Genomic DNA, 14,859 nt, shown 5'->3' on the forward strand with positions numbered 1-14,859 from the left:
GGGTGCGGAGCGGCCCGAGGAGAAGAAGATAGAAGACGCCGCGGAGAAGATGCTGGACGAGAACGCCGGAGGAAGAACCAGAAGAGTCAGAAGAACCAGAAGAAGAAGAAGATGAAGGAAGATAGAAGAAGCATTTAAATAAAGGAATTGTCAAAAACTGTCTCTTGTCATTTTAACTATTTTGACAGTTTTTTAGTGAAATGGTAGGGGTAAGTACCCCCTTACCATTTCACACAGGGGGGGGGCCGGGATCTGGGGGTCCCCTTGTTAAAGGGGGCTTCCAGATTCCGATAAGCCCCCCGCCCGCAGACCCCCACAACCACCGGCCACGGTTGTGGGGATGAGGCCCTTGTCCTCATCAACATGGGGACAAGGTGTTTTGGGGGGCTACCCCAAAGCACCCTCCCAATGTTGAGGGCATGTGGCCTGGTACGGTTCAGGAGGGGGGGGGGCCGCACTCTCGTCCCCCCCTCTTTTCCTGCAGCCTGCCAGGTTGCGTGCTCGGATAATGGTCTGGTATGGATTTTTGGGGGAACCCCACGCCGTTTTTTTTTTTTTTTTGGCGCGGGGTTCCCCTTAAAATCCATACCAGACCTGAAGGGTCTGGTATGGAATTTAGGGGGAACCCCACGTCATTTTTTTTTTAAATTTTGGCCGGGGTTCCCCTTAATATCCATACCAGACCTGAAGGGCCTGGTATGGAATTTAGGGGGACCCCCCCACGTCATTTTTTTTTTTTTTAATTTTGGTTCGGGGTTTCCCTGGGGGGAATTCCCATGCCGTTTTTATCAATGAACTTCTATGTGTATTGTCGGCAATGCAATAGCCGCGAGTAGTTTTAAATGTGTTTTTTCCTTCCAAATGTCATTTTGCTGTCAGACTGTTCTAAACACAGGAAACATGCGCCCCTTTACAGGCATACTATAGACACCCCCCAGGTACGAAATTTAAAGGGATATTACACTTTTATTGTTTGACTTTAAGCATTATTAAAATCACTGCTCCTGAAAAAACGGCCGTTTTTAAAACTTTTTTTTGCATTGATCCATGTCCCCTGGGGCAGGACCCAGGTCCCCAAACACTTTTTATGACAATAACTTGCATATAAGCCTTTAAAATTAGCACTTTTGATTATTCATGTTCGTGTCCCATAGACTTTAACGGTGTTCGTGTGTTCGAGCGAACTTTTTTCCTGTTCGCATGTTCTGGTGCGAACCGAACAGGGGGGTGTTCGGCTCATCCCTATTTGCAAGTAGGAGTTGTTTGTAAGTTGGATGTTTGAAAGAAGGGGCCTGCCCTATATACTCTTTAGAAATTGTGGCCTTAGGTGTTGGTGTTGCCACAACACTGTAAGCCCTCACAGAGCCCTGCTGTGAAATATTAGATCAAGAATTGTAATTACATGCCCCTGTTGAACAGGGGCAGAAAAATTGTGCCTTTGGTGATGGTGGTGGTGCTGGTGCCACAACACTGTAAGTCCTCACAGTTACTCTTGGTGGGCGCTGGAACGGGCCCTGCTGTGAAATATTATATCAAGTATAGTAATTACATGTCCCTGTTGAACAGGGGCTGAAAAATTTGGCCTTAGGCACTGGTGCCGCAACACTGCAACCCCTCACAGATGCTCTAGTTGGAATGCAGGAAATAGCAATGAACTAGCTCTATAACAAATTTTTTTTTTATAACAATTAAATTAAATAGAGAGAGGGAGGATGAGAGAGAGAGTAAGTGGATGAGAGAGGGGTAAGGGGTAAGGGAGGGAGGATGAGAGAGAGAGGGAGGATGCGAATGAGCATGCGTGGAAGTGACAGCAACACAGCCCGGCCAAGGCAAGTGACCAAAGGCACAGAACCCGGAAGGAAGACAGGGTGAAGATGGAACAAAAGTGTGCCCATTAAATAGCTGGTAACATTGAGGATATTCAATATAATTTAAAAAAAACTATTTTTGTGTGTAAGAGGCATAGGGGAGGAGTATGAATGGTATAAAAGTGGGAAGTATGTGCAGGTGAGGGAGAGGAATGTGGAGGGTATAACACTGGGCACTATGTACAGGAGAGGAGTGTGGAGGGTATGCCAGTGGGCAGTATGTACAGGAGAGGAGTGTGGAGGGTATGATGGGGGCAGTATATACAGGAGAGGATTGTGGAGGGTATGAAAGGGGCAGTATGTACAGGAGAGGAGTGTGGAAGGTATTATAAGGGTGGTATGTACAGGAGAGGAGTGTGAAGAGAAAGATAGGTGGCAGTATGTACAGGAGAGGAGTGTGGAGGGTATGACAGTTGGCAGTATGTACAGGAGAGGAGTGTGGAGGGTATCACAGTGGGCAGTATGTACAGGAGAGGAGTGTGGAGAGTATAATTGTGGGCACTATGTATAGGAGAGGAGTGTGGAGGGTATGACAGTGGGCACTATGTACAGGCGAGAAGGATATAGGAATCTGGGAAGGAAAAATGTAAAGGTTTGTGGAAGGATGTTTAGGGACTGCATAGTGGTTAAGCAGGCCATACATGAATTGAAATTAAGATAATTAGGCAGAGACCAGCTATAGTCAATCTATGTATGGGCAAGCTGGTTGTACACAAGTCAATCTATTAATCGACTTGAGTACAACCAGCCTGTCACTTTTTTCCCAAAAACAGTCAATGCTGCCAGCTATAGTTAGCAACACTGATCATTGTATTGTGTGGGTAGGGAAGGTTCCCCACTGGCAGAACACAATAACACTGCAGGAGTGATTCCCCCATCCACAGGTCAGCAGGTGAGAAGGTGTGTGGGGACAGGCTGGGGAGAGAGGTTTGTCAGCAGGGGGGTGTGAGGTGGTCATAGAGGGATATCAATCAGTGGGTGGGGGAAGTAACTGGGAGTGATATCTTTTGGAGTAGGGTCTGTCATCTGCAGGTTGGGAAATGGTCACCTGTGATATAAGTTGAAGGGAGATGGCTAACATGGAAAGTGGCTGGGGAGTGACCTGGTTGGTGGTGAGTGTGAAATGAATGATGTGTTTCAAGTTTCTTTCACATTTGCAGTAATGCTTACTGCCCTCTGAAAAGTGATCTGTGATGTATTGCTTTTCAACAAGTGGTATAGCAGCAGCTGGCGTTCATGAGGTGCTACTGCCTCCTCTTTTTTTTTTTTTACATGGCTGAATGGCAGTTTTACATTGCTGGACTATGCTGCTACTGCGAGCGAGTTTGACAGGCGGTGCTGCCTGTCAAACTCTGCAGGCTCCAAGCTATCCATTGACCTCAGTGTCTCTGACAAGAAGTGAGGAGAGGCACAGTGAGCTCATCTTCTCAGTCTGCTGCAAACAGAGTGTGCCAGCTTGTATTTAACCTGGCCACTCCGTATGTAGCTTCTGACAGGCTCCGCAAGGAGCCCTGTATCTCCAGGACCATAGGTGATAGGAGCCCCAAATTTTGACCAGTAGTGGGGTAGACCTTCAGCTACCTACCCCCTAAATTTGGGCTCTATTTGACCCCTGGTCGCCGACCCTTGAAGTCAATCTTTTTTGTTGTTGTTTTTTTTTTTTGTGATAGGCCTATCTTAAGGTAAGGGGCCTGGAGCTGCAGCTCCAATAGCCCCTATGTTAATCTGGCCCTGTGTATGTTGTTCCATGTACTTGTATTAAAAAGTATCCTGTTTTCTTTATAAAATAGTAAGAATACCGCAAATACAACAAGAATACAACAAAAACGTAGCAACAAGCAGCAGTATACAGTGCGATCACACCAAAATTCAAAACGTTATATAAAAAACTGCGCTAGAAATTAAAGTCCATAATGAATGACATCAAGGAAAAAATAATTCAAGAAAAAAGTGTCCATTAAGAACATGAAACACCACCACCGTGCGCCTATAGATAAATGTGCTCATCCACCGTAGCTGTTGATACAGCTTACCAGACGGCAAGCTTTAGTTCTCTTTGAAGTCTTAGAATGGGTGGCTCTGTAAGTCATTTAATCTGTTACCATGGCAACAGGACAGAGTCATTGAAGGTTGACAGGAACTGTTGTTTTATCCAAGGATGCCAAAGTTTTTCAAATTTTGGAATTTGATTTTGATCGATGGCTACCATCTTAGCATGGGACATTGTATTATTCATTCTGTGAATTGTTTCTGCTAGTACCAATGTAGGAGATTTCCATGCCTTGGCCACTGTTTGTTTTGCAGCCGTTATTAGTTGGATCATAAGTTTGAATTGAGAGAGTGTTAACCATTCCGGTTTTAGATTAAGTAAAGTTAAATATGGATCTGGTTGTATTATTTTTTTAAATATTTTAGATGCAATCACGAAGACTTCCTTCCAGAAGGTTTGGATTACTGGGCACGTCCACCATATGTGTAAATATGTGCCTATTTCTGGGCATCCTCGAAAACAAAGAGCTGAGGTATTAGGTGAATATTTTGCCACTCTAGCGGGTACAAGGTACCAGCGAGTTAGGACTTTATAATTTGTCTCCAGTGCTAAGATGTTGGGTGAAGATGACTTAGATGTGAGCCATATGTTAGACCAGTCCGTGTCTTCTAAAGTTCGTCCCAGGTCCTCCTCCCACCTCTGAACGTAAGAGGGTCTATTAAGATTTGCTACTCCATATAATTGATTATAAAGTGATGAAATTGTACCTTTAGCAAATGGATCTTTTGTACAGATTGATTCAAAAATGGATAATTGGGATAATGGTGTATCCCCCTTTAGGAATGGTGTATAGAAATTTTTGATTTGGAGATATCTAAATATCTCAGAGTTTGGTAGATCATATTTTTCTCTAAGCGATGGGAATGAAAGGAATGATTTAGATGCTATGAAGTCATTTAGTGTCTGAATGCCTGATGTTGTCCAAGCTTTAAAAGAATTTGGGTAGATCCATGCCGGATAAAAGGCCGGATTTCTGATAAAAGAAAGGAGAGGATTGTGTGGAGATTGTAACTGATATTTGGTTTTTAGTTTATCCCAGAGAGATAAGAAGTGTTTAGTTATGGGATTATGAATTTTAAAGCGGTCTTTAGGATCAAGCCATAATAAATTTGATATTAATAGAGGGTCATTTTCTGAAGCCTCTATAAATACCCATAATGGGATTTCCTGTTTTGCATGGTATTTGGACAGACTGGCCAAATGTGCTGCTCTGTAGTAGTTAGTAAAATTAGGGTATCCCAGGCCTCCTTTATTTTTGGGAAGATGTAGTGTGTGTATAGGTATACATGGTTTAGAAGAGCCCCATATAAACGAAGTTGCTCTTTTTTGTACTATTCTCAAAAAATAGGAAGGAATTGGAATAGGGAGGACTCTGAATAGATAAAGCAATTTGGGTAGAATAGTCATTTTGATTGCATTAATCTTCCCTATCCAGGATAAAGGAAGTTGCGACCATTGTTTTATTAGATTTGTGATCTGTCTTAATACAGGAGGATAATTGGTTGAGAATAAGTCAGAATGAGATGCTGTTAAATGAATTCCAAGATATGGGATTGATTTTTCTGCCCATGTGAATGGGAGTGCAGCCCTAGCCGGGATCAATTCCATGTTTGTGAGTGAAATATTAAGCACTAGGCGTTTCTTAGGATTAATCATAAGGCCGGATAGGGCTGCAAATCCATCAAGAGCTGGTATTAAGTTAGGACCAGAGACCTGTGGTGATGATAGAAAAAGTAATATATCATCTGCAAATATACATAATTTGTGTGTAATACCTCCTACTTCAATGCCAGTTATAGTTTGGTTTGTTCTGATGTATTGGGCCATGGGTTCGAGTATAAGGGCAAATAATAAGGGAGATAATGGGCAACCCTGTCGGGTACCTCTTTCGATATTAAAGGCTTCAGATTTGTATCCAGCATATTTTATATAGGCTTTGGGTTTATTATATAATGCTTTGATCCATGTTAAAAAGTGGGGTCCAAAACCCCATTTTTGTAATGAATATTGCATATATTGCCAGGATACTGTGTCAAATGCCCTCTTAATATCGAGAGATAGAAAACATAAAGGGATTTTCCGTTTTTTAGCAATATGTGCCAATAACACTGCCCTGCGTATATTATCGCCTGCCTGTCTATTTGGCATGAAGCCTACTTGATCTCTATGTATTAATTTTCCTATAATGCTATTGAGGCGTTTTGCTATTATTTTTGCTAATAATTTAATATCGAGGTTTAACAGAGAGATAGGCCGATAATTCACACAGGAAGTATCATCAGAAAGGGGTTTTGGGATCATACAAACAATTGCCATTAGTGTTTCTTGCCGAAAAGAATGTCCATCTAGAAGTTTGTTAAAAGTTTCAGTGAGAATGGGAGAGAGTATTTCTGAGAATGTTTTATAGTATAAAGCCGAGTAGCCGTCTGGGCCTGGTCTTTTGTTAAGTTTTAGGTCTTTTATGGCGTTAGCAACTTCATCTATAGTTATAGGCTCATCCAAACTGCTTTTTTGATTCTGAGATAACTCAGGTAAGGTTATTTTTGAGAAGAAGGATTCAGCTTCTGTAGGATTAAATTCATTGTTTGTCTTGTATAAAGTTGCGAGATGTGAGTGAAATTTATGGACTATTTTAACTGGATTACAAGTGTAAACATTTTTTGATAATTTCAAACGTATTGGTTTGAAAGATTTGTTAGTTGAATTTAATGCCCGAGCCAAATATGTACCTGGTTTGTTTGTATTCATGTAGAAATTGTGTTTGGAGCGTTTGAGGGATTTATCAACTGACTCAGTGAGAAATAGATCGTATTCCAATCTAGATTTTTCCAGATGAGATTTTGTACTCTGAGATGGATTATCTTGAAATGATATGTAGGCTGCATTAAAATTGAGTTCTAGTTTTTTTGCTAGATTTTTGCGTTCCCGTTTAAATAGTGCCATTTGTCTTTGTATTGTACCAAGCAAGACAGGCTTATGAGCTTCCCACAGTGTTATTGGGGAGATGTCTGTTGTATTATTAATTGATATGTATTCCCTTAAAGCTTGTTCAATGGCCATCTGATGTAGTGGGTGTTTGAGCATTATGTCCAGTAAGTACCACGTTGGGTCATGCGCTTTTGGTATGGCTGAGGCTATAGTAGTGTATACTGCATTATGGTCAGACCACGGAATCGGAATTATATCTGATGCAATAATTTCTGGTATCATTCCTATTGTTAGAAAAATATGATCTATTCTGGTGAAGGTTTGATGAGGGTGTGAGAAATAAGTGAATTTCTTTTTCATTGGGTTACTTTCTCTCCATGAATCTACCAGATTGTATTTGGAAAGAAGTTGAGAAAAAGGTAATCTAGAGGTTATTTTGGATGGTGTAAAAGGTGATTTATCTAGAAATGGGAGGAGGACCTGGTTCGAATCCCCACACATTATCACTGTTCCTATTTTGTGTGTATTAATCACTTGTAATATATGTGAGAGGAATGGTGTAGGTTGTTTGTTAGGAGCGTAGTAGGAAATCACCGTGATTGCTGTATCCATTATATAACCCATGAGTATCAGGTATCTACCTTCTGGGTCTTTAATTTCTGATGATAAGGTGAAAGGTGTGGATCGGTGAAATGCAATTAGAGTTCCCCTTTGCTTGGTACAGGCAGAAGCCGTGTAAATTTGTTGATAAAAAGGAGAAATATATTTTGGAGTAGAATCTATGGTGAAGTGTGTTTCTTGGAGGCATACTATGTGAGCCTTCTTGTTATGGAAAGTACGGAAGGCTTTGGTCCTTTTTTGAGGGACATTTATTCCCTGAACATTCAGGGAAAGTATATTCAGTGGTGCCATGGCAATAGATCAAATAGTTTTGACTTACTTTTTGTTATGCAGAGCTGACTGCGCAGATCAACCTGTGTGGACTGAAGAGATGAATAGATAGAAAAGAAACCAGTGAATTCTGGAGTAAAGAGTAAACAAAAAACATATGAGATTAGATGATACATTGTATAAATTATTTTTTGCAAGTAATCACAATTTACCCGTGAAAGAGAATAAATATCTCTCTCAGGGGAATAAGTGCCTTCGTCACACTCCCACATAATATGGTTGGGAGAATGAGGAGGGCTAATGGGGGTACACAGGAAAGAAGTGCTATGTCAAAAGACATCAAAATGATGTTTCATTAATTGGAGTGCAGAATATAGTTTTTGTTGAAATTATTTATTCCAGGATGGTTGTATATGGTTAGTCTTGCCCTAGGCTAAATAATTCAGTTAGAAAGGTACTGTTAATAACTTTGGTATTGATGAAGATAGTTTGAATTATTTTGGGATTTTAACCCTTTTAGAGTAAACAATTACATATTTTATTCATATGTAACCGTTTAGATATGTTAACTCATAAAATTGAGGTTGTATTGCTTCAGATTAGAATAAACAAAAACATAATTCTAGGAACTAATTAGGTAATAATATATTTGTTTTAAGAAAAGAAAGAAAAAGCTTCCATTACTTCTGGATTATTGAACATATTTGTCCTAAAAAGTAATAAATCTATTGTTATTACCTGATAATATATAACTGAACAAGAATTTCCTTATTTCACTTATATATTCTAAGGCTATATGAATCAGAAGTAATAAGAAATATAACTGGAATGTAACATGATCCCACACAGTGTGTGACTATCAGAATGCAGTTACATTCAGTTATAAATACAGGTTTTTTATAGAGAACCATCTCTTAGTATAATAAATGAAGAGATATCAGGAATTAGGATGTCAGTCCATTGAATCTTCTTGGTCCATGGATGATGTGGCATAACGGCCTCTTTTGTGAGAATGATGATTCCCATTTTGTTCTGAAATTTTCTGGGTGCTGCCTGAAGGTGAAGATGATGCCATTCTTCTGCGTGTGGGAGTGTTGCTGCTTGTGGGTTCTGTCAGATTTAATTTTAAAAGGGTTTGTTGTAGTTCATCTGCTGATCTGCTTCTGTAAATTGTACCTAGTTAAATCTGACTGAAAAGGGGAAGCCCCATTGATACATAATGTTGTGGCGTTGCAGTTCCATTAGTTGGGGTTTCATGGATCGTCTTTTAGTAATAGTAAGTTGGGATAGGTCAGCAAAAATGTGATAATTGTGTCCTTGAAAATTAAGTTCCTTTTTTTCTCTTGCAGCAATTAGTATTTGTTCTTTCGTTCTGTAATAATGAAATTTTGTGATTATATCACGTGGGGGTACATCTTTCTTTTTGGCTGTGAGGGCTCTGTGTACTCTGTCCAGTTCTAAACGTTCAATAGGGATTACTGGCTTTAGTTCTTGTAATAGAGCAGTAATAGTAGATTGCAGGTCTGTCACAGTTTCAGGTATTCCCCTTATGCGTTAAGTTTGAACGTCTGGCTCTATTTTCGTAATCTTCGAGCTTAGTTTGAAGTATTAAATTCTCTTTTTTTAATTGTTCCAATTCTGTTATATTTTCTTGGGTTGTAATTTCAATTTAACCCTTTTTTATTTCTAAGGCTGCGGTGCGGTTTCCCAGCTCTCTTATTTGTTTGGTTAGGCTGTTTGTTATTTGGTCTGAGGTTTGTTTTAAAGCCTTATGAAGCATCTTTTCAAATTGTAATAATATTCCTGGGGATGCTGAGGAGGCTTGTGGAGAAGTTTGTGAGAGGATTTGTTCTGTATCTGACTCAAATGGAGAGTCTTGCTGTGACATTTTCTGTCTGTGAGAGCGCCCTGATGCTGTATATTGTGAGGTGACTGGAGCTGCTTCAGCTGCAGTGAGTGCCTGTGAGCTCTTTTTGAGGTGATTTTTATTTCTGCCACGGTTTCCTCCCAGTACCATATTTCCTGCCCAAACTTTCACAGTTTGTTCCCTGGGGCAAAAAGGTTCAAATGGATACCTTTTGAGCCTGCAGGCTCCGCTTTGTCCTTCTCTTCTCTCCTCAGCGGTGTGGAGCTCTAACAATGCATGTCTGCTCCGCTAGGCTCCGCCTCCTGCCCTCGCCACTTGCCTTTTTAAGCTTGCCGTCTGGTAAGCTGAATCAACAGCTACGGTGGATGAGCACATTTATCTATAGGCGCACGGTGGTGGTGTTTCATGTTCTTAATGGACACTTTTTTCTTGACTTATTTTTTCCTTGATGTCATTCATTATGGACTCTAATTTCTAGCGCAGTTTTTTATATAACATCCTGTTTTCTTTATTTTGAATTTGTGTGAAATACCTGTGTTAGATGCACAGCATGCCTATCTTCCAATGGCCAAGAGAACAGGGGTCATGTGACCACTTATAAGGTATTTATAGGTTTGTATACAGTATCTCACAAAAGTGAGTACACCCCTCACATGTTTGTAAATATTTTATATCTTTTCATGTGACAACACTGAAGAAATTACACTTTGCTACAATGTAAAGTATTGAGTGTACAGCTTGTATAACAGTGTAAATTTGCTGTCCCCTCAAAATAACTCAACACACAGCCATTAATATCTAAACTGCTGGCAACAAAAGTGAGTGCACCCCTAACTGAAAATGTCCAAATTGGTTCCAAAGTGTCAATATTTTGTATGGCCACCATTATTTTCCAGCACTGCCTTAACCCTCTTGGGCATGGAGTTTACCAGAGCTTCACAGGTTGCCACTGGAGTCCTCTTCCACTCCTCCATGATGACATCACAGAGCTGGTGGATGTTAGAGACCTTGCGCTCCTCTACCTTCTGTTTGAGAATGCCCCACAGATGCTCAATAGGGTTTAGGTCTGGAGACATGCTTGGCCAGTCCATCACCTTTACCCTCCGCTTCTTTAGCAAGGCAGTGGTTGTCTTGGAGTTGTGTTTGAGATCGCTATCATGTTGGAATACTGCCCTGCAGCAGTCTCAGAAAGGAGGCGGTCATGCTCTGCTTCAGTATGTCACAGTACATGTTGGCATTCATGGTTCCCTCAATGAACTGTAGCTCCCCAGTGCCAACAGCACTCATGCAGCCCCAGACCATGACACTCCCACCACCATGCTTGACACAACTTGTCTTGACACCAAATAAGTTTATCTTGGTCTCATCAGACCACAGGACATAGTTCCAGTAATCCATGTCCTTAGTCTGCTTGTCTTCAGCAAACTGTTTGCAGACTTTTCTTGTGCATCATCTGTAGAAGAGGCTTCCTTCTGGGACGACAACCATGCAGACCAATTTGATGCAGTGTGTGGCATATGGTCTGAGCACTGACAGTCTGACCCCCCACCCCTTAAACCTCTGCAGCAATGCTGGCAGCACTCATACATCTATTTCCCAAATACAACCTCTGGATTTGACGCTGAGCACGTGCACTCAACTTCTTTAGGCCACCATGGAGAGGCTGGTTCTGAGTGGAGCCTGTCCTGTTAAACCACTCTATGGTCTTGGCCACCATGCTGCAGCTCAGTTTTAGTGTCTTAGCATCTTCTTATAGCCTAGGCCATCTTTATGTAGAGCAACAATTCTTTTTTTTTTCAGATCCTCAGAGAGTTCTTTGCCATGAGGTGCCATGTTAAACTTCCAATGACCAGTATGAGAGAGTGAGAGTGATAACACCAAATTTAACACACCTGTTCCCCATTCACACCTGAGACCTTGTAACACTAACGAGTCACGTGACACCGGGGAGGGAAAATGGCTAATTGGGCCCAATTTGGACATTTTCACTTAGGGGTGTACTCACTTTTGTTGCCAGCGGTTTAGACATTAATGGCAGTGTGTTGAGTTATTTTGAGGGGACAGCAAATTTACACTGTTATACAAGCTGTACACTCACTGCTTTACATTGTAGCAAAGTGTAAGTTCTTCAGTGTTGTCACATGAAAAGATGTAATAAAATATTTACAAAAATGTGAGGGGTGTACTCAGTTTTGTGAGATACTGTATATACTGATATCTATCTATCTATCTATCTACACATATATATATATATCTACACACCGGTAAACCATAACATTATAACCTCCACTATAACCTGTTGGGGCATGGACTCCACTAGAGCTCTGAACGCATTCTGTGGTTATCTGGCACCAAGCTGTCAGTCGCAGATTCTTCAAGTCCTGTAAGTCGTGAGGTGGGACCTCCATGGGTCCAACTTTGGCACTTTGGCTGTAAACAATAGTCAGCATGGACACCCAGACTGGTCTGCAGCTACACAGGCCCATATGCAACAAACTATGTACTGCAATGCACTTTGTGTTCTGACACCATTATATTGGAACCAGTAGTAACTTTTTCAGTAATTTGAGCTAGAGTAGCTCTTCTATTGGATTGGACTACATGGGCTAGCCTTGCACCCCTGACTCCCCCAATTGTATCTTTGAGCCGTAGCCGTCCATAACCCTGTTGTAGCTTTGCCAGTTTTCCTTTCTTGGACCACTTTTGGTAAGTCATGATCACTGCAGAACAGGAACGTCCCACAAGAGCTGCAGTTTTGGAGTTGCTCTGATCCAGTCAACTAGCGATTACAATTTGGCCCTTGTCAAAGTCACTCAAATCTTTATGCTTCCCCATTTTTTTTTCTGCTTTCAACATATCAACTTTTAGATGGAACAACATGCTTACTCGCTGCCTTATATATCCCACCAACTTTTTGATGTCATTGAAATGAGATAATAAATGTTTACTTTACCTGTCAGTGGTCATAATGTTAGATGATCGATATATATATATATATATATATATATATATATATATATATATATATGGCTTTTTTTCTCAGATAATAGGTGCAGAAACTCAACCATGCCCTGCACACACCCCGGGCACCTGCATCCCCCTTCTCCCCATCCTGCACTCAGTGGGAGCCACTCAGGAGATCAGATCTGAGGGAGCCAAACTATCACTTGTAAACATAGAAGTCCAGCTTCTGTGTCTACAAGTGACAGCTTGGCTGCCACAGAGCGATAGTGGGGAGCAGAGGGCCTGAGCTGGAGGTGGTGGAACTGAGTTCCATATATATATATATATATATATATATATATATATATATATATATACCGTATATACACACACAAATGTTTTGCCTTGCATTTCTATTTTAAACTGAATGGGTTGTTTTTTTACAGGGTGAGGGTTCACATACTGTATACTTGAACTCTTAGCTAGCTGCTAAATAGATCACCAGTATTTTTTCATCTTTGTCAGGTATAAACTAAAGTTTGATGTAAACTTAAAGCCCCCACACCACTTGTACCAGCCCAGCCAGAAAGTGCTGAACATTGTGGTTTAGTAATTTGGAAAACAAGAAATTTATATAAATTCTATACTTTTACACAATTATTAAAGATCCCATGTACATTAACGCTATAATCATAATGCAAACTGTGACTTTTTTAGAATTACAAACCTCAAATTTCTTATCACTTTTTAGTTGAATAGAAACTCAGAGATTTTTCAGCCCCAGGTATACTGTTTTAGGCATAATACGGGATTACTTTTAAAGTGTTGGCCAGAATGACCAGAAGCTCTAAGGGCAATAAACTTATTAAATAGGTGGAATGCAAAGGAGATCTGCAAACACCATGATTCCAAAGCATGATCCTATGCATTGAACATCAGTTCTCCTAGAATTGAGCTCTGGTTCACACTTCACACCACATGTGATTCGCACAGGAATCGCGCCGCATTCCTGTGCAAATCACATGTGAATCTGTGCGGTGCAATTTGAGCCCATTCATTTTGGATGGCTCAAATCGCACTTCATCTACATAAAAAAGGTGCGACCAGCTTTTTTTTGTTCGCACTGGAACCGGGTCACATGGGTGTTTACACCCATGTGACCCAGTTCAGGCAAATACACTGGATTTGCATAGCTCCCAACTGTCCCTGATTTCAAGAGACTGTCACTGATTTGGAACAAAGTTCCTCTGTCCCTCTTTTCTCCTCATTTGTCCCTCATTTTGGTCTGATCTATATAGTTGTATATAAAACGCATTTTTTATCTTTCCAAAAGTATTTCCCAGTGCTAAATCTTTCATCCAATTTCTAAATTGCTGCATTTGAAAATGTCAAAAGTCAATATAAAGGAATAGTAGTGGTAAAAAAAAGCACTTGTGGGTTTAACTAATCTTTTTGTTTGTACAATTCTCCCTTAAGGAAGCGTAGCCCTGTCCTATGCATACATACTTTTGCTAATACTGTAGGTGTCCCTCATTCTCATATCAAAAAGTTGGGAGGTATGGGTTTGCAACCTGCTTTTAGGGTGTTGTTACCTTTTAAATGACACCCTCAGCAGATCACACGAACACAGTGAGTGCGGTTGCTATGTGGTGCGAGAAACACACAGGAATTAATGGGCTTCCCACACCGCATCAGTGTGAACCAGGCCTGAATCATCAGACAAACTCATCGAAACCCCTGTGCCCCATAGCAGCTATGTGGGCTGTTCTGCCTAGTCACCCACTCTACGCTGCGTGTCTTGATTGGCTGGCCCCTAAGTCATGTAGGGAGCTAACAAATCAAACCTCAATGTTCAGTAGCAGACCAGGCATGTACCCAACCCTGAATTGTGCTTGATGCTGAAAATGCTCCCACTGTAGCTCTTGGAGCAGAGGTCTCAAACTGGCGGTCCCGCTGTTACGAAACTACAAGTCCCATGAGGCATTGCAAGGCTGACAGTTACAAGCATGACTCCCACAGGCAGAGGCATGATGGGACTTCGCAACAGCTGGAGGGCCGCCAGTTTGAGACCTCTTTCTTAGAGAGTGAAGATCAGGTGGTATGGCTGTGGGACAGATAATGATTATTTCTTCTCTTTACAGGGACACCCCTTATTGTGAGATTTTTAGCTTTAAGCCTAACTCCAGCCAAATGTTTCAGTTTTGGATAAAGTGAGACTAACATTCCTGTATGACTTTTATTTCTATCTATGAACCCAGTGGGGAAATATTTCTTCAATTCCTGTCCTTATGAAACTTAATATAATTATAAAA

The 14,859-nt window shown here is 40.9% G+C and overlaps 1 protein-coding gene across 1 annotated transcript in view; it reads left to right on the plus strand.

Annotated features, from left to right (window-relative positions):
- The window catches only part of GPR179 (G protein-coupled receptor 179), a 585,836-nt gene that overhangs the window by 311,029 nt on the left and 259,948 nt on the right, over positions 1-14,859 (plus strand). The window lies entirely within an intron of this gene.

This window comes from Aquarana catesbeiana, linkage group LG12 (assembly GCF_042186555.1).
Source record: "Aquarana catesbeiana isolate 2022-GZ linkage group LG12, ASM4218655v1, whole genome shotgun sequence".
Lineage (NCBI taxonomy): Eukaryota > Metazoa > Chordata > Amphibia > Anura > Ranidae > Aquarana > Aquarana catesbeiana.